Genomic DNA, 20,778 nt, shown 5'->3' on the forward strand with positions numbered 1-20,778 from the left:
TTACAGCTGTCATGACATTTCAAAAACATTTTTATGTTTCTGCTATTCCAGTTTACCCTGGTGACATTTAGAGAAGAATGAATTTAAAGCTTTGAAAGCAAACTAAAGATTACACAATCAGTGTGTCTTAGGGTGTTTTCACACCTGCCTTATTTAGTTCGGTTAAATCGAACTAGAGTTAATTTTCCCTCTTGGTGTGGTTCGTTTTGGCAGGTGTGAATGTAGCAATAGCACTCGAGTGCTCACCAAAAGCGGAGCAAAAAAGTGTACCGAGACCTCCTTGAAGAGGAGGTCTTGGTGCGTTTTCAAATGAACTGGACTAATCCAGCTGCCATAGTACGATGTGCTGTGCATTATAGGATGTGGAAGAAAAATAATTGTTGTAAGCGATTTACCAACATTTTTAAACAAAGAGAGAGAGAGAGAGAAACAAAAACATTACCTGATGGATCATTGGTAATAATTCCGGAAGATGACTATGTCCAACATAAGTATGACTGCATTTCAATTTTTAAATGAGTGCTATGAGGCGGTTTGACTTCATTCCTTTTCGCACTTACCAGCTGACCCCTCGCCTCCGTATGGACAGCTTTCCTGCTGTAACCAGTTTATCCTGTACAGCACAAAATATTTAAAAAAAAAAAAAAAAAAAAACAGAAGTCCATTGCTCTCTTTGCAATAAAACATAAATGAAAATTAGATTTTTTTTATTTAAACATGAGTGATAATTTTACAATGAAAATAAATGACAGAACAATGAATGAACAATGAATAATAAATTTTTATTATTTTTTTTTATTTGTCTAATGTGAGTTTAAGCTATATATATATATTTATATATATATATATATATATATATATATACATATATATATATATATATATATATATATATATATATATATGTATATATATATATATATATATATATATATATATATATATATATATATATATATATATATATATATATATATRTGTATATATATATATATATATATATATATATATATATATATATATATATATATATATATATATATATATATATATATATATATATATGAGCTAAGAATAAAAAAAACTGTTGTTATTATCTGCGTTTATAAATACATAATAATTTTAATAATTTGTAATAATTTGTCTAACATCTTTTGTTTACATTGCACTGAAAGCCATGCTCAACTCACCACTACAGCGTGAGATAATTTCTACTGTATAAGAAGCAATATGTCAACAGCTTGCTGCCACAATTAATCCAACGTGCGTGCGTATTAGCATAACTTTGTTTAGTTGCAGCAGCTTTTTTCCTTGCAACAGAAATGCGGCATTGGGAAGCCTTTAAAGAATAAAAGCGGGGTTAATAGGGAAATCGGCTAATCATTGCATACCTATTAATGATATCAGTGCATTATACAAAAGGGCTTTTTTTACAAACATATCTAAATATTTCCGGCTGCTCGCACCACTCGCTTAATGTCAGGTGACTCACTCTCTGCGCAGCCTTTAACTGCAGCTCGTGCTGTATTGAACAGATGCACGTCACTTCATAACTATAGCGACTGTTTTTCGACTGAACTAAATTTATTTGTAATGTCTTGGTCACACTATTTGGAGGGCCGGAACAAATTGCCTCTGGGTCCGTGTTCAGCCTGCAGGCCGCCAGTTGAATAGCCTTGCTATATAGCATACTAGGACCAAGGATGCAATCAGCCAGCGCAATCGTCCCTCCATAAAAAGCAACATTTCGTGTCTGCCGGTTTGTTTACATGTGGGAGTTCGATTGGCATTTTCTCGTACGTTAGTTCTGACCAATCAAAAAGGACCCCAAAATGGCAGAAAAAACTGCATTGTATCATTTGTTGCCCTTGGTCCGGACCAAATGAACCGAACCACAGATGTTAAAGCACTCTCATACTGTATGTACAGATTTTTTTTTTATTTTTTTTTTTGCATCCATGTTGTAAAATAATCATTAGGTACAAGCCGTGTTTGCTTCAAGCAGTTTTCCTGTTTGCCAGCTGCTTCTTTGCATGAAACCGAGCAAAGGTGTCGACCTTCTGCTGTTATACTAACCTAGAAAAAACTTTTCAGACATCTCCAGGTTTGCTGTATGGCTGCTGTTGGAAATTCTCTTTGTGTAGCACACAGTAGATGCATTAGTAATGGACGACTCTGGTTTTCTCTCCTGTTTTGTGGAAAAATTCATCACGGACATATAACAGGATTTAAATAGAGGAGTCATCGCTTGGGTACACCTAGTCCTGCCTCATTAATATTCACTATTTAACAGGTACTTTATATGGACTGCAATCAGATGTCACTTTAACTTCCCCTCAAACACCAGCCGAGCACCTCATCCGCATAAAAAATACACAGACCTCTCTTCTACAGAGGATTTTTCTCTCTTTTTTTTTGTAATGAGAAATGTGTTCCGACAGAAGTGCTTGTGCTGAACGGCACAGCCATGCAAAATGAGGTCATGCCAGAGAGAATGTTAAGCAAGTAACGTAAATGGTTTCATTTTCTGCTTTCTGTGGTTTAAAGGAGAGAGGAAAAAAAAGAAAGTCCAATGTTGAGCTTGTTCATTATCCACCCGAATTCAGGAAACAGCATTTGGATAAAGCTCTACACGCACCATTTAATTGGGGGAAATGTGAGGTGGAGTAGCGCTTCATTAACGTTTGGCAAAATCAAGCTAAATTCAATCCTTTCAGCGTCTGTGTATCTTTAACAACAGCCTGCTGATAAAATAAATAAAAAAATAAGCCCACACCTCCACACAAGAAAGTTAACACTGAGTAAAATTGATAGGCAATCTGGAGCAATGATTGGGCAGCCTTGGCTGATCTTTAACTGCTCGCTACAGGGGATGATAGAAATTGTCTCTCTCGCTAAACCAGCCCAGACACTATTTTACGATCACGGCCACTGCTTCACTCAATGATGCGCCGTCCGACAATCAGCAGCCTTCTGTTCTGTGATATATCAGCTAACTCAAATGACTCCATTAATATATAACAGATAGAAATGTATTCTGGTCTGTTTGGGCGTATTGCAAAATTTGGCCAAAATCTCGTAGGTGTTTTGCCAGTACAGAACTGTTATCTGCAGAGTGAGAACCATTTATTTCTGCTTTGTGCAAAACTAGCATATGTCCAGGGCTCATAAATAAGGATGTTTGGTGCATTTCTGTTTATTTATTTTTTATTTTTCTACACAAAAATACTCTACTGGTCCATTTTGATTAAATATAAATGAAAAAGGAACACCTTTTAATATGCACCTGTGTTTATTTTATACAAAAAATTTAGATTAGAATATCGTGAACTATAGGGTTGGGTTATGTTTGGGGTTATTTCGATACTGGTGCTAAATCGATACTCTTAAAACGGTAGCAAAACAATGCCTGAACCGATATTTTGACCCACAGAATTATGGTGGATGACATAAACAAATCTTTTATTTGACAAAAATCATTTTAAGTGAACAATATAATTAAAGCTTAATCTGTACATGAATTCATATTTCTTTCTTTCTTTTCGGCTTAGTCCCTTTATTTAATCCAGGGTTGACACAACAGAATGAACCGTCAACTTATCCAGCACGTTTTTATCTAGCGGATGCCCTTCCATCCGCAACCCATCTCTGGGAAACATCCACACACACACTCATTCACACTCATACACTACGGACAATTTAGCAATTTTACTGTGGACCGGGGGTTTAAAAGATAATAATAATAATAAAACGTGAATCCACTGTGTACTCATATGGAACTTTATTAACACATTGCTCCAACAATATAACATATTATAACATCAAAAACTATCTGTAACGCTAAATCAATGTGAGCCCTGAGCTTGTTTCTTTGCAACGAGATGGTCCCATCTGGGTGTAACGCCTGTTTCACACCGCAAGCGTCAGCGGTGCGTGAGCAGAGCGTGTGCAGCGTGTATGTTTTCGGCATCCATGTTAACAGATTAGAGCTTTCATACCGCACGCAGCAGTAGCGCGTCAGAGCGAGGCGTGAACGTCGCCGAAGCAGCTGTGCAGCGATAGTTTCGGGGCTGGGTCTATTTTTGACGCGCTGCTCACGCTCAATTAAAGTGACAGTGCATTGAGAATGACCAAAACACATTGAATGACAATAAAAAAGTAGCAATTTTACCCATTAAATGCGTTAATAATGTCAAATGGTTTATATATAGTCATTCAAATGAACTTAAAACAATTAAAAACGGCAACAAACATTTATTTAGACCCGAACTACAAAACCAAATGTAAAACAGTTTTAGTATCAGTTTTGCTTAAGTTGCACACTAGTGTTGTAGGAGAGGGGAAATAGAATATTTACGGGATTTGTAGTCCATAGCGAAGTGTATTGTGGGTAGTGTAGTTCGACACTCATGCTGGATTATGTGATCTCGCTGTGTTCTGTGCAGCTGAGCAGAGGAAGAAAGTTTTAATCGGCTTTGTTTTATGTTCACTCGAGTTATTTCTACCGGGAGCTGTTTGCACTGTGAATCTGACAACACGAAAATAAGTAAAAGAATGGCATGCATTGGTTACTTTTGTCCGTCTCATCATCTGCACGAGCATGAATTAACGAGCTGTTATTCTGCCGCTGGACATCACTGAAGCGGAGAAAGTTACACTAGTTTGATCATGTATAAATATCATTATAACTATATTGTATAAATATGATTATAACTAGGTCTACAGCAACCTGATAATCAAAACACAAATGACATAATATCACAGGCAATTATCCTCTGACTGTAGACACTTCTTATATAAGTTAGCTTGTGAAGCATACAGTACTATTTGATCTATAAAATTTGTAAAATAAACATTTGCAGGTTAAAGAAACAGCATAGGAGGGGCATAGAAGTGTATTTGTATATAGGGAGACATGGGTAACTAGATAGAATAGACAGAGATAGGTTGATCTCTGCAGCAGCTGCTGAAGAGCTGCGCGCTGCATACGCAGCTAGTGTGAAAGGCAAACGCCTGCGTGCTGCTACAGCTCGACATACGCGCTGCTCACACTCTGCTCACGCGCTGCTGATGCTTGCGGTGTGAAACAGGCGTAATGGTAGAAGAAACATTGCCGGAAAGAGCACGGGCACGTCTAGAACGTGCTGACGTGAGACTTATGCTTTAGCCAATCAGAACAGTCAGACGCATTCACGTCCGCGCGGTTTATGATAATAAAAGCCTTTGAAAATTTTTCCAGACACATTTAGCTGCTAGAAATTAGGCAGATGTAAATAATTATCGATAAGATGCTTATGATAAGCCGTAGTTTGTTTACCTTCAAGCTTTGCGTGTGCTCGTGAAACAGCCTGTGAGCACCAGCACACACACATAACAGGTACATCTCGACATGCTAAAGTGTTTCTCTATATGTTTTCATCGAAGTTGTTCACAATACGGATCCATCCACTGAGTTTGTGATGTAGTCAAATGTTTACAAATACAAGCGCAGCCATTTAGAGCTCATTTCTGGTTAATGATGTTAGAATTACCGGTATTTTGCAATGGATGTGCGAATGCTCTTTTCCGGAAAAACTCTGTAACGTCCTCACCTGTGTGAACAGCGTTTTTTTAAATTTACCGGTAAAGTCTTTCCGGAAATTTTCCATACCGGTATCAATGTGTGAAAGGGGCTATTGACACCCAAAGTGTGTTGCTTATGTCCAGTCTACTCCTTTGCCTTTTTTAAGGCTGTCACTGCAGAAAAACCCGCTTTACACAGATAGGGTGTTGGACATTTGGACACAGGGTTTTCAGCGCTGTGTTAGCGAACTCTGGGTATTTTGCCATGACTTTAATCCAGAACACCGGCAGAGTTGTTGTCTCAAACACTGTTTTAAGGGCGCCGTCATTTGCGATCTCCAGCAGTTGGTCTTCTTCTTGCACGGACATGCTGGATTCAGCTGGCTTGTTGACAAATGGGTCACATATCTATTCCTTGGCCGTATGTGGGTCCTTTGAGGTTGGGAAGTAGCGCTCAAACTCCTTTAACAGCAAAGACTGGTGATCGTGCACCAGCTTGGTGAGGGCGCAGGCTCAGTCTCACACAAAATCCCTGCTAATGTTTAAAACATGTCCAATAAAATACAACATGTCCAATACAATACAGTACCGGTCCGCGGCCCGTAGGTTGCAGACCACTGATCTATTAAGCATTAGCAAATAGTGAATTCATTATTTGTTAAGCATTAACTCTACATTATTAGACATTAGTAAGCATTTTACAACTGCAGATACAAACTCTCTATTCTTGACTTATAAGCACATTTATAATGTGCTTAATAATTGCACTTTCACACGTTGTTACTGATTCATTTTTTCAGGACTAAATTATGTTATTTACAAATCTTTTGTCTTTAAGAGTTTTTTTTTTAATCATTCAGTAAATGATTAACACTTTCAAATCAAAATTAATATGTTATTATCCAGGCATATAGTAATAATTAGTTTGTATGTTAATAAATGTTTTATTAAGTCAACTTCTTCCAGTTTTGTGACCTAATCTAAAGTGAGGACTATTTATGCTTTATAAATCCCTTATAAATGGCAAATAAAGGCTCGGTATCAAATGAAAAATACATCTTTGCAATCTAATCTAAAAAGTGAAATTACTGTAAAGTTTAAACACTGTTGTATTACAGTTGTGACAAAATACAACATAAAACTGGATAAAACAACACTATAATAATTTAATGATATATTATGATACATTTCAGTGTTATTTATCAAAGTTTAAATTATACAGTTATTTTATCATAGATAAGGTTGCAAAGATAAATTTTTCATTTGATAGTTGCATTTGTGTATCTTCAAATGAATAGAAATTAATAAAGTCGTTTACTTTATTTTTCCTGTTTAGAATATAGCTGAGTCTTTAATCGTCATTTATAAAGCATAAATAGTCCTCACTTTAGATTAGCTCACAAAAGTGCATGAAGTTGTGTTGATAAAGCATTTATTAACATACAAACTAACTATTAGTATATGCCTGAATAATAAGATATATAAATGTTAGTTTGAATAATTTAATAATTATTTACTAACTCATTCTGAATGACTTTAAAAACCAGCCACTTTTCTCAAGTAACTGGTTTGTAAATTATGAAATACTTAATTTAGTAATGAAAAAAAATATATAATTAACAAAGTACAAAAATACAATCATTAAGTACATTATATATGCTCTCATAAGTCTAGAATAGAGCATTTGTAGCTGCAGTTATAAACTGCTTACTAACCTCTATTAATGTGGAGTTAATGCTTAACAGATAATGAATTCACTATCTGCTAATGGTAACAAACGATTGATAGTGTTGTTATTTTAAAGTGTTAATAATAATAATAATAATTGAGGTGTGTTTTTTTAAGTAGTATTAACATAGAAACAGTAATATATTTTGTATTAAAGTTTTTTTTTTTTTTATTACACCAGTAAAAGTAACCTTTTTTGCCGCTTAATATCATTAATATCATGATAAAACCACATACTGTGATTTGAAGTTTCAGCCTTTGTTTGCAACAAGAAAATGGACGCTTTCACAAGACTGTTATTGTGCGTTAAGCGGTCATCATATTCTTAAATCCTTGAAAGTTTTTAATATTCAGATTTTTTTTTTATAAAACATATGAACATTACATGCATTTACAGTATGTATGTTATATCATCTTTGTATCAAATTAATAAATTAATAATAAATTTATACAATCTCATTTGTACATTTTAGTACGATTAGCAAATCCCCCAATGAAGGTTGGGTTTAGGGGCGGGGTTGGGTGCCACATCTCCTTTTTGAAATCATACATTTTTGTATGATTGAATTTGTACGAATTAGTCACTAAACTGACAAATTTAAAATAGTTAAATTGTTACGTTTACTTGTGAGATCAGCCTGAAAATACATGCCTTAGTATTTAGCTTTGAAATATCTGAGTGCAGTTTGTATATGGTCTGTCTGCTCGGGTTCAAATCAGTTGTTTCATTTATTTATTTTTATTTAAGTTTTTTTTTTTTTTTTTTTTTTTTTTTTTTTACAGATTATTAATTTTAAAAAAAAATCACACCTTTTGTCAGCAAAGACACATGAGCTTACTATAATCTGCATAGAGAAAGTTCTCCAGAAACCTGCACATGTCTGTCATTCTCTCATGTATTGATGTATATATTAAATATTTTTTGGCTTATTCAGTTATACTTTCAGCCACCAATTAGAGTGCACTTTGCGGCTCCATTTAACATATTTCATATTTAAAAGCATTTCATAAATTTTCACAAAGTCAGTGCAGAGAATGCCAAAAAAAAAGAAGAAAAAAAAACCTTTGCAGAATCTGCACAGCCTGCTTTTTAGTATGCATCCTTCATTGCCATTCAATATTAGTTAGAACTGAGATGGATCCTCTTAATTCTAAGTAAACATTCAATTAGGGACTCGAAGATGGATTTAAAAAGACAAATAGGCTAAATATTACTAAATTATACTTGGCATATTTGCTCAAGCAAGATGGCTTTTTCTTCCAGATCTTCATTCGCAAATATTTCTTGAGGCCTGTATGGTTTGCACTTGCCCTCACCACATGACTGCAATAGGTCCCTGGTGCAATGCAGTAATAATTAGGTTTGAATCCCCAGTGCTGTTGTGCTTCTTGGAGACTGAACCCCATCAGAGCCTGGACAGAAGCACAGAGGACACGTCGACTCCTTGTGTCCCTGAGAACCAGAGGCTCAAATGCTGCTTTACAGGAAATCAATACAAGCAGGGACCCTGCCGGCTGCCCTAAGATCAGTGTGAGAGCAGGCAGACAAGCTTTTTTTGACGGTTCGCTCATTGAAAAGCAGAGGAGAAACTAGCAGAAAATATATTATGCCCTTTTTCACAGAGGCTGGCTCTCATTCTGCAGTAATTGACTTAAAAATATGCAATATAAAGTCGCTTCAGAGAATTGACTTGGCAAAGGAGGGAAGTACAAATGATGTATTTAAGGAATGAGCCCAAATGAGTCAGAAAAAAGAAAGGAAATGATGAACACTTGAGTTCTAGGCTTTTGAATCAAATATAATATTACAATTTACATCCTCAAGATATTGGACACTTAATAAAAAAGTATAAATAAAACACTGTTTCAGTCAAATCTTTTAATACATTTCAATCATGTGCCAATATCTCAACACATGAACATGACTGTTGGAAGAATACTGCCTGCTCTCTTGATGTTTGTATAAAGCTCACAACAAAACCTAATATGCACAGATAATTGACCTTTGCCTAGTCCTGCCTGAAATGTAACCAGCCAGTTGAACCTTAGCAACGGTTGCCGTTTACCTTTCAGACATGGTGCAATGTAACTGATATAATAATAAGTTCACTGCATTTGGTTGCAAATGCAAATTTATGAAAATGCTGCAAAATGTCAGGTTACTTACTGATAGGAAAGATAGCCTTCTGTTCATTTGTCCATCATATTTTTGAGAGGTGTTAGTGGTGTAAGCCATGTGTCATCTCTCATTCTTTTGATTGAAATTTAATTTTTTTTTTTTTTTTTTATATTTTGAGCGAGATGCTAGTGGTCTAATCCAAATCAATAATTTATGCAAAGCTAAAAGTGTTCCTAACAGACCTGAAAATTGGCTGAATGAAATAAAAAAAAAAATGGTAAAACTCAACTGCTTAACGTTAAAAGACTTGTAAAATAAGTATATTTCCAAAAAAAGAAAGGAAACGAAAAAGTGGATTGTTCCTTTTATTTATTTATTTTTTTTACTAATTCTTACTCTGGCAATTCAATATGAAGGTGCCTTTTTTTCCTAAGTAGAAGATTTTAGCTGAAACTATGAAGATTGATAGAATTTAAGTCAATGTGACAGTCATAAAAGAATATGTATACGCATAAAACAAAGCAACACTATGTAGCGCTTTGACTTTAAAATTATTACTCTAAAGTTAAATCAGTGTTAGAACAACCCACAAGGAATATTGTACAAGGTGTGCAGATCCGATTTATCACTAGTGAAGTATTCAGTTTTATGTACAACATCAGCCTTGTAAATAGCAAATCCATTTGGTGTGACCACAACAGCTTCAACTAAGATATGTGTATGTAGTGTATATATATTAGTAGCATGGTTAAGCATGACATGCATAGAAAACACATTGCTCTTATGCGCACCCTATACTGACACTAAAGGAAGGAAAAATAAAAAAGCGTTTAAATACAATTTTTTTTAAAACCCTTTCAAATACTCCAGCTGACCCTTCTGGCTGAGGTTTTTTTTTTTTTTTTTTTGTGATCGTTGCATAGAATGTTGAGGCGTCAAGTTTCTCTCGTGACACTCTCAAGTTTCTCTTGTGACACACCCGCCCTAATGATCTAAATTTACAGTATATTGCATTTTGTTTCATTTTGCCCTTTTCTGTAAATAATGACAAATGTTCTAATTATATTGTGAAAATTCTGATACTCACACTCTCAAATATAGAACAAATATTCTGTTTTTTAAACAGCTTAAAAATAATTGTATTCATTTTTATATGAATGATAATAAGCGCCACCATTGTTGCTGGAAGGGTTACAGCTGTGATGCAAGTTAACGCGAAGTATTTCTATTATTTATTAAATGACGCATTAGTTGCTTTTTATTAGCGTCTACCCCTACTTCAACCTTAAACCCGTCCCTCATGGCAATGTAAATATATTATTGATGTGAGTATCCTTAGCTAGATCCCATCTAGACTTTACCCTCTTCTGCAGCGAGGAATATATTGAGCAGAATTTTTGTGACAGTGTACGACAAATAATATTAATAATAATAAATAAGATCATATTATATACATCATCATAATAATATTATAATAATATAAATAATCATTGTTAACTTCTGATCACGGCTGTATCTCTTAGCAACAACCAAAAAAATTAATCTGAGCTGCTGGATTTAAGTCATGTTTAGTCATAATTTTCTTCCGTAATACATGAAGGTAAGTAACTATTTATCTGGGAGAGGAAAAAAAATATAAATATAAATATTCTAGTAACATGAACAGTGTATCTTACATGAGCAAAGCACATCATCCAGTTATATTAAAAAATTATTATTATCGGCATCTCCATGGACATTTGCGTGTGTTTTACAAACCCTAAATGGGATGTTTTGCTTGTAGTTGTAGTCTATTTGAATGTCTGAAACCTAAAATAAATGTTATTTGTTTGCTGCAGCTGCAGCTAGAAGGGCATCCGCTGCGTAAAACATGTGCTGAATAAGTTGGCAGATCATTCCGCTGTGGCGATTTAGGGACTAATCCAAAAAGAAAATGAATGAATGAATGTTTGAAAGCATGGATAAATTGTGATTTATGACAAGTGCTGCATACCTCTTGCTCTTGCTCAGCGCGTGCTGTCAGATTCGAATTTTAGCAGTTGATGACGTGTGCTTTGATGCCAGTGTGATCGTATGCTTCAGGGACCAGCCAAGGCTGATCACACTGGTGTGATCATACGCGTGAAAGAGTTAATGTGCTTACAAAAGTATTCTTATACCTAGCTATTGTTCTAAATGAACCACTGAAGCCATATGATTTGTTTTCAATGTGTTTTTCTATGAGGAAGATCTCAATTACACCTAAAATATTGTCATTTGTGTTTCAATGATGAACAAGGTCTCAGGGGTTTGAAACCACATGAGGCAGAGCAGTTAATATCTTAATTTTTAGTTTTGGTTGAGCTAACCCACTAAGCTGCCCACAAGGAAGCTTTTACTGCAGCATAATCATGACACTGGTAGCAGAAAATTGTGCTTATCACAAGTGAGAGACACAAGTAAAAAAGTTTCATATGGTTGCCTCTGATGATATTTATACAAATTATGGCGTAACTTGCAACTTACTTGAGCTAATGCTATTTTTTTACAGTGGAGGTGAACAGTGTGTCATAACAGAGTTCATAACAGTGCATATCTTGAATGCTTTAGTTGATTTAAGTTGTAAACTACCAAGGTCAGCTCATGTGTGAGTTTTTGCCGACAAGTATACAATATGATTATGCAACAAAAACACCAGATGCACTAGGGACTGTTTGTCTAAGCTGTGGATTTAAAGGTAATTGATTTCACAGGGCTGTTGAATGCTTGATAATAATTAGTTGATAAACATACCGTAGTAAGGTGTGCAATTACGCTCAAATGCACAACTAAACTATTATATAACCACTCTGAATGTTTTGAGTTATTTAAAAGGCTGTAGCTTATAGCAGATAAAGAATCAAACCTCATAAAGGCATTGAGAAAGCAAAAAACAAACATATGTATTAAAAAAAAATACTATAAATGTAACTATTTGTTGCTAGATTGATTTATTTACTGGAAGTACATACTTCCATCATCTAGCTGTTTCTCTTGTACAAACAAACACACACATACTGTTAGCCACATTTCCACTGGACAAAGCATTAAGGCTCAGCTGTCGGTGTTAGTGTCAATAACAAACTCGCACAAACATGGAAACACCCACGGAGAAATATGTTGCCTGCACTGCACTGTTGATTTTATCAATATTACAATTTTGCTGGTTTCCAGCCACATGACATTTGTTGTCAAATAAACATTTTTTTTAAGTACATCAAATGGAATTCAATCGATTAATAACAAATCAGTAGCCACATTATCAACTAATGCATGCATTTTTTTTCTATATTTCCATATATACATATATATATATATATATATATATATATATATATATATATATATATATATATTAAGGGTGTAATAATACACGTATTTTTATTGAACCGTTCGGTATGAGACTTTCAGTTCGGTATGTATTACAAGCCGAATGATTCAGACTAATTTCTAGAAAGATAAAAGAAAATAAGTGTACAAAATATAATGTTTTCAGTGCAACAATGCTCAGCAAGGCATACCAAATGACAGGCAACATGCTAAATTCCCCGCCCACCTCCAAACACTACTCAAGTAAGGCACATCCTGCACTAGCTCGCAAAATGGCTACAACGTTAATGTTATCCTCCTATAACCAACAGCGGGTCTGGCGTTTAGGAACATTTTGGTTTCGGTACATTTATAGCTGTGGATATGACCCGCAATGCTTGCCCTGGCTTCAAGCTCTTCTTATTGGCCCACTGCGCTAGAACAGAATGCGAATGGATTGGTTAATATCAGCTGTAAATCCCTCAGTTCCAATGACAGGGAGCTACAGCTGTGAAAACGTAAAGGTCTGGATAGAAGAGAATGAAAACAGCAGTGACAGATTTAGTTTTAGAAACCAGCTAAAGTTACAAATAATGGCACATCCTGATTATTGATCATGTGGTAAATGTCAATCCAGCATTTACACTTTTCAAAGAGTGGATAAAAGACTTCCAGTTTTTTAAGTCTGAATCTACACATTTTAAGCAGGAGATGTTCTAACATTTTTTAATCCTTCATTTAATTATTGCGATACTGTGTGACTAATACCACGTTCACCATCGCTAAAGAGCATCCATATACAGAGATGAAACTAATATTGCTGCTCATGAAAAGACTGTGACTGCTAAATTTGTCAATAAATTAAGTGATTTTTCAATTTTGGGTGAACTATCCCTTTAATATCACAATTCTATACCAAAATGCCACCTTAGGTCATCATAGTTGTTGTAAGTTTAGGAACAGTCTTGTTTACGTTCACAAATAACGCTATATGCATTTTTTTTATTTGAAGGTGTCCTTGTTGTAGTTTCATCCAAAAATTAACTTTATGCGCAAAACTGGAATATTGCATAAAAGACGTGCACATAATGCAACACTTCCATCAAAGAACTCCAGTCAAAGAGAACAATATTGTTACTTCCTGATAAACTGGCGCCAAATATCAAAAGTATAAATGGAATTAAAAAGTTTTTCCACCGTAATTTATGTGCATTTTCTCTTATCGAATACATTTGGGTAAGTTTTAGGGTTAGTTGCATTTGATTATGCATAATTAAATCTAATCATCATTGTAATTACATGAAATGCATGTAACAAGGACACCTTTTACAGTCAAAAAATTCTAGATAACATTACATTGCAGCCATCAGCTCTTTCGTATGCAATGATCTGTATATGCATCTGTAAGCATATTCTTATTTAGCATCAATAACACAGGGGCGGAGCCTAGTGAAAGGTCAATTACATTGTGACATTTTAAATCATTAAATCTGCAGTGAAACAGAAGTAGTAATATATTCTCTCTTCTCTACTGTGGTGTTTATCTGACCGTAACAGATTGCAGGACTAAAAAAAAAAAAGTAGGGTGAGGATTGGTTCTGTCCATCAGCTGTTGATTAGATTTTGTGATTAAAAAATTAATACGTGCTTGCAGTTGTGGAGGCAGTATTAATCAGAGTAAATGATTGAAGAAGTCATTCACCACGAGATAGAGAGAAGTCTGCCATTTTATTGGAATAACTATTTATAATTATGACAACATTATAATTTCACATTCAGAAGTAAAACTACAACAACATAAATGGATATTTGATGAATGCTTAAATGAAAGATATGCTCTATATGAATTAAAGTTGGGCGATGTCAACCAATTTGGCATTGTACGATGTCTAATGTAAAACATTACGATGGATGATGACATCGGTGAACTCATTATTTATGAATAATTAATTAATGAATTCATAACAAATTAATTATTTGAAGCTTACTGCTTCAACTACCTGAACCAGATGGTCTTTGTTTTACCCATAACCAAATCACAAATAAATAAAGATAACTTACACACAAATTACCACCTGTCAATCAATTTTTCCGCGGGACTTTGGCATGAATAGGCAGAGCGAACTGTCGTTATAATGGTGTCGACAAACTTGGTTGGTAAAAAGATGCACAACCAACAGGAACCAACTAATAGTATCTGAGGTTTTCACTAAAATGACTAAGTAGATGCATGAAAGTGAAAGATTGAAGCAGTGTATTGACACTGACACGTTACCTGATAGATTCAATGGACAGAAGAGTCATTAGATAGAGACAAGATTAATTAAATATGACGTTTTGTATACACAGAACAGATGTGCACGTATGTAGCAGTGCATGCCTGTGTGTGTGTGTGTGTGTGTTTGTTTTTGTGTTTATGTGTGGTCACGTTACTGTATGTGCGTTTTCAGCTGTATAGTGTGGAAGTAGGGGTTTTCAGAAATACTAGATGAAACGCCAGTGTGGACGGTGATCTTTTTCATTCTAAAATGACTTTTAAAACTAAAACGTATTAGTGTAAAAAGGCCCTAAGTGTGTATTTTTCGCGAGCGGGTTGCTGCTGCGACGGGGGCGGGGCGGAGGATCACAAGGCCAGCTCAGCATTGTAATGTCGGCGATAGACGATGGCATTGTCTATAAACACAACCCTAATATGAATAATTTGCAATCAATTGACAAACAATAACCTGTATTAAAAAAATGTCATACAGCCAGTATATATATACAGTATATGGTTGAAGTCAGAATTATTAGCCCCCCTGAATTATTAGCGCCTATTTTTCCCCCAATTTATATTTAATGGAGAGAATATTTTTTCAGCACATTTCTAAACATAATAGTTTTAAAAACTTATTTCTAATAACTGATTTCTTTTATCTTTGTCATGAGGACAGTAAATAATATTTTACTTGATATTTTTCAAGACACTTCTGTACAGCTTAAAGTGACATTTAAAGGCTATATTAGGATATATATTATTCTGTCTCCCTAAGTTTTGGGAACAACAAATAATAAATTGACTTCTAGTTGATCATGTTCTAGTTGATCATCTAGTTGACAGATGTGGTTTATTTGAAAGACAAGGGCCTGTAGATTATGCTCATTTTACTAAAATAAAATAAACCATTTTAATTATTTAATTAGGACAGTAAGGTCTGACTTTGCTTAAAAGTCTTGTCACTTAACAGAAATAATGTACAGTGTAGAATATAAGCAGGGCCAGACAGAATCTGCGGACGTTTTTTGCTATTTCTGCGGAGAATTTTGGTAAAAATCTGCGGATTTCTGATTCAAAAAGTAATAAATTACTGAATAAAAACTATATAAAAAGTTCAGATTTACACATTTATTCAAGCACATAAACAGAATTAATAATGGGCTAAAAATCTGCTGAAATCTGCGGAATTCTGTGGAAAATTTGCAGAATTATGCATGCACAGATTCCATGTGGGCCTAAATATAAGTCATGGTGTAGTGGAAAAAGAATTTTAATTGTGCATGACTCCTATGAGCTTGGACGACTGAATCCATACATCTCTGCAATGACTCAAGTTTTTATAAAGTCATCTGGAACGGCAAAGAAAGCATTCTTGCTGGACTCCGAGTGTTCATCAAGCTTCTTTGTATTCATATTCAATGCCTCCTTCATTTTACCTAGACATGCTCAATAATGTCCACGTCTGTACTATGAAGAATTTGCACTCTCTTGTGTTTTGTGATGGTATAGGCAGCACAAATGTCTTGATACTACCTCAAGCTGTTGATGTTGCCAGCCACTCTGCAGATCTCTTGCATGCCCTCATACTGAATGTAACCCTAAACCATAATTTTTCCTTTAACAAACCTGACTAATTTCTGTGAAAATCTTAGGTACATGTGAGTTCCAGTATGTCTTCTGCAGTTTTTGTGATGATAGGTGCGCAGTTAGTTTGGTGATTCACTGAAAAAATCGTCTTACTTCCACTTTTCCAAGTAACTAAAAGTCAAGTTATTATCTTTTGTCAGGTATTGTATATTGTTATTTTTCATGCCTTATTGGCTTTAAGGCTCCATGCAGAAAATCTAAAGTTTATAACACTTGCAGACTGTGCAAGTCACTGTAGAAACAATCAAATGCAAGTTGCAAATAACAAACAAGCAAATAAAAGAAAATTCACTGTAGTTCAATATAAGGCTTTAATGATAAGACCACACAGTCACTTGCACAAAATAGCTCATCACGAAAAGGCTGTGTCCGATCAATAGCTCTTTTCTGCTTCTCTCTCAGTCATTCACATCTACATATTTTCATTTCGTAATTTTTTTTTTCTCAGGCTAGATGGGTGGACACCATCTGTCTGCTCGCATCCAGCATGGATCCATTTTTAATTTGATGTGCAAGGAGCTGCTGACAGTCCCCATATCTTCAGATAAAGTAGGAGGATTATTAATGTATGACTTCAATATAATGATTTTCTCATCTGCCAATCAAGCAGCCTTCTTTTGTGGCGGCGCAACACAAATGGCTTCACTGATGGCATTTACAGAATCCCATTATGTCAGTCTGGAATATAACGAACATTAGAAAAGACTTTTTGAATCAATGGCTGGTAATTATTTTTATCTCGCCAAATAAGTCCATAGAAGACACCTAGCTGAAAATAACACTGCCTGTTAATGTGAGTGGCTGGTTTTAGGGGGGGTTAAATAAAGAGATCTTCAAACAAGAACAAAGAGGAAATATGGCAATATTGTATGGATCATTTACAGTACAATGCAGGATAAGCTTTAATGATGATTTAAAATGAACAGGCCCAGCTGTTTTACTCTTTGTTTTCAACACAAGATAAGAAGCTAGATTATTTTTTGATGCAATTTGAGTCTTTTATATTTGGAAATATATTTAATTATACTCTTTCCATCTTTGTTTTTAATAATGTTGGGAATAGCACTTTGAGAAGGGTGAGAATTTTTCATTTGTTTAATCCCCCGGTGACTGAAAATGAAATTTGTATAGACGCAATACATTTCTTTTTCACTAACTGAAAGGTTCTCATATATTTCATTGGGGAAAGTAATATCTTATTCAGTCTACAAGTTTAGGTCCCGAGTGCACGATCGCATCCTAGGGGATATTCAGGTTTTCAGCGTTAAAACAGCACGTCCACAGTCCACACAGTCTAATGCAGACAGCACACTATTTGGGAAAGTACTTTCTCCCTCACCCTAAAGTGGAAGTAACGCTAGACTTTTGGCACATAGGATATCTATGGATGGTGCAGTGGTCTCTGATGTTAAACTCTTGGCGTGTCTCTAATTGTTAAAAATAAAAAATGCAGATAATAAACACACCGTATGTCTTTGTCTGCATTTAAAACTTTTATACTTAATTCAGTCCAAGGTTTTTATAATTAATGTAAAAAAAGCGAAAAACGAAAACTAAAACTTAAAGTAATTTCTGTTGACTGAAGTAAAAAAAAAAAAAAAGAAAAAAAAATAGAAACTAACCAACTAAAAATGTATGTATGGCACCTTAGAGTCTGTGATGCGATTGGTCTCATCAAGCCGGTCCTCTTCCAGTCAGTCCTTGCTGTAGCACAACAAAAACAAGTAGACATGACAACAGCATGGTGACAACATAAAATACAAAGACTTAAAATTATTCATTTGTACCCAATAATGGGTTTTATTTCTATTTTTGTCATCGTGAAAGAATCATTCTTTTTAACCGGATCTTCTAAGTGAACTGGTTGAACTAGCTCACCAAATCGAACTGAATCATTTTGAACGATTTGCGTGTCCAGTAAGCACTTATCCACAAATGACTTACTTTTTTAACGTCTAATACCACCTTCTGACTTGAAAAAAAAAAAAAAAAACAATAAATACTAAGTTATTCAGTTATTAGAACAGTGCACTGAGATCAGCCTGCTGTTTCTGGACTTAACTTGAACAATTGCAGTGCTTGTGCACCAAGGGCTTACATAAGGACCTTAGATAATTAGATAAGGCGAAAAACATAATGGAATTTAAAAAAAAAAAAAAAAAATCGTACTTCAGTTGGGTTGCAAAACAAAACAAAGTAAGAATTGTAAGAGAATTTTCAGTTTTAGCTTACGATTGCTGACTACATTTGGTATGTTGAGTCCTAACATGGTATGATTGTAACAAAAGATCTGGGGCCTCATGTATCAACGCTACGTACGCACAAAAACTTTGCGTGCGCCAGGTTTCACGCTCTGAATCGCTCACGGTTGGATTCACTAACGATGAAATGAAAGTGGGAATATGCGCAGCTCCACACCAGCTTTATAGCTGGCGTACGCACATTTTTTGTGCGCGTCTGTTTTATTTCCATTGGTGACTCCTAGAGGCAGTTGTGTTAAATTGCACTCTACAAAGTGTCTGAGCCTTGCAATGGCAGCTGTATTAGATGGGTTCATCTTGCAGATATATAAGGTTTCCATACCATACAGTTGACCAGCTAAACCTTAAAGCACAATTTGCAGCGGTCGCCTGTTTTCCCAATGTAATCTGAGCTGCATACTGCACATCTAATCTGATCTACTGCACACACAGTGCTATAAAGACACTATCTGAAGATGAATTAGCATGCGTGAATCAGAAACATTTCCATTCAATAAATGTGCAAATAAAATATGATGCACAAACTTATTAATGATTCCTACTTGTCTTTCTTGTGATAAATAGTTGGCAAAATCTGATATGTAGTGGGGGAAAAAAGAAGAAAGAGTTCATCAGACGCTGGATTCGAACCGAGTTCATGCTCAAACATGTCAAAACGTGTTGACATGCATTTTACGAGCTGTGCCACTGAGACTGTTAAGGGTACTGCAACATTTTACACCTATAAATCACACTTTTCTTTTTTAATTCACTCAGTGCAATGTTCAGACCCAACTGTGTTAACCGCATCAGCTAAACTCTCCCACTCTATTTTTTCTTTTCTTGTTAATTCCGGAGAACAAACTTGCAAATAACATTGCTTTTCTCCGGTCTACCTCCGAAAGCAGCACCTCCAATTCACAATCTGTTCAAAGTTTCCTTTTTTGCTTGCTTTTGTCGTTGCTTTTTCGTTGGGTTTTGCCAAAGTACAGTCATTAGCATATTCTTACGGTGTAGGGGGCAGGGAGGGGTTTTGTGCTCGTGCATGTTGCGCTCAGTTTCACGTTCATTCGGATGTACAAAAGAATATGCGTGGGATTCGGCGTATGCAGTGTTTCATACATCTGAATTTTTTTCTGCGTACGCACAAAACTGTAAATGTAATTAAATCTAAATGTTTTAGTATGATTTCCACGCAAGTCTTTGTACATGAGGCCCCTGGTTTGCGTTAAAGATCTGACATTCCCATGCTCTGAAGCAGCATTGCACACATATTTTAAGGCTGCTATATTGTGGGCCGCTGTATTTGAATTTGAGGATGGGTAGATAGTGGTCATGTGTTTTCTGAATGCATGTTTAAAAAAAAATTATCTTTGGTTGGTTTTTTTTTTTTTTTTTTTTTTTTTTGTGAGTCTTGCACCTAACAGAAATCCTTATTTAGGAAAAAAAAGAAAGAAAGAAAGAAAGAATCTTAAACTACCACTGCAACGAATAAAAGCTAAACTAAAACCAAGCATTATCAAAACATAAAAACTAATAAAATCTAGTAAATCTGCTTCTAAAAACTAATTAAAACTAACTGAATTTGAAAACAAATAAAAAAAGCTCAAACTAAGGAAAAGTCCCAAACTATTATAACCTTGATTCAGTCTTGATGTTACACCATGAACTATAGATTTTACACTTCTTCCCTAGATGTGAATAGCATAGTATGTCAATCTTGGAAATTGAAAATGAAGCCAACATTTTTTTAATCTGTTTTATACAAGCTTGTGTTTCCAATCTCTCGCATTTAAATTTTAGTGGACAGGAACGCTTTAGATTCTGCTTGATGCAAGTTTTTTGAGTAAGACCTTGGGCTCTATTTTGATGGTCCATATGCAAAACGGAAAGCGCAG

The 20,778-nt window shown here is 35.0% G+C and overlaps 1 protein-coding gene across 5 annotated transcripts in view; it reads left to right on the top strand.

The window, feature by feature from the left end:
- Nucleotides 1-20,778, top strand: part of galntl6 (polypeptide N-acetylgalactosaminyltransferase like 6) — a 727,623-nt gene that overhangs the window by 202,428 nt on the left and 504,417 nt on the right. For 2 of the 5 annotated variants that reach the window (XM_073948271.1, XM_073948265.1), the window contains exon 3: nucleotides 17,089-17,189. The exons of the other annotated variants lie outside the window; for them this stretch is intronic. The gene's annotated coding sequence lies outside the window, so the exon portion shown is untranslated. The remainder of the gene's footprint in view (nucleotides 1-17,088; nucleotides 17,190-20,778) is intronic. 5 annotated transcript variants of the gene reach the window in all.

This window comes from Danio rerio, chromosome 1 (genome assembly GCF_049306965.1).
Source record: "Danio rerio strain Tuebingen ecotype United States chromosome 1, GRCz12tu, whole genome shotgun sequence".
In the NCBI taxonomy this organism is placed as follows: Eukaryota; Metazoa; Chordata; class Actinopteri; order Cypriniformes; family Danionidae; genus Danio; species Danio rerio.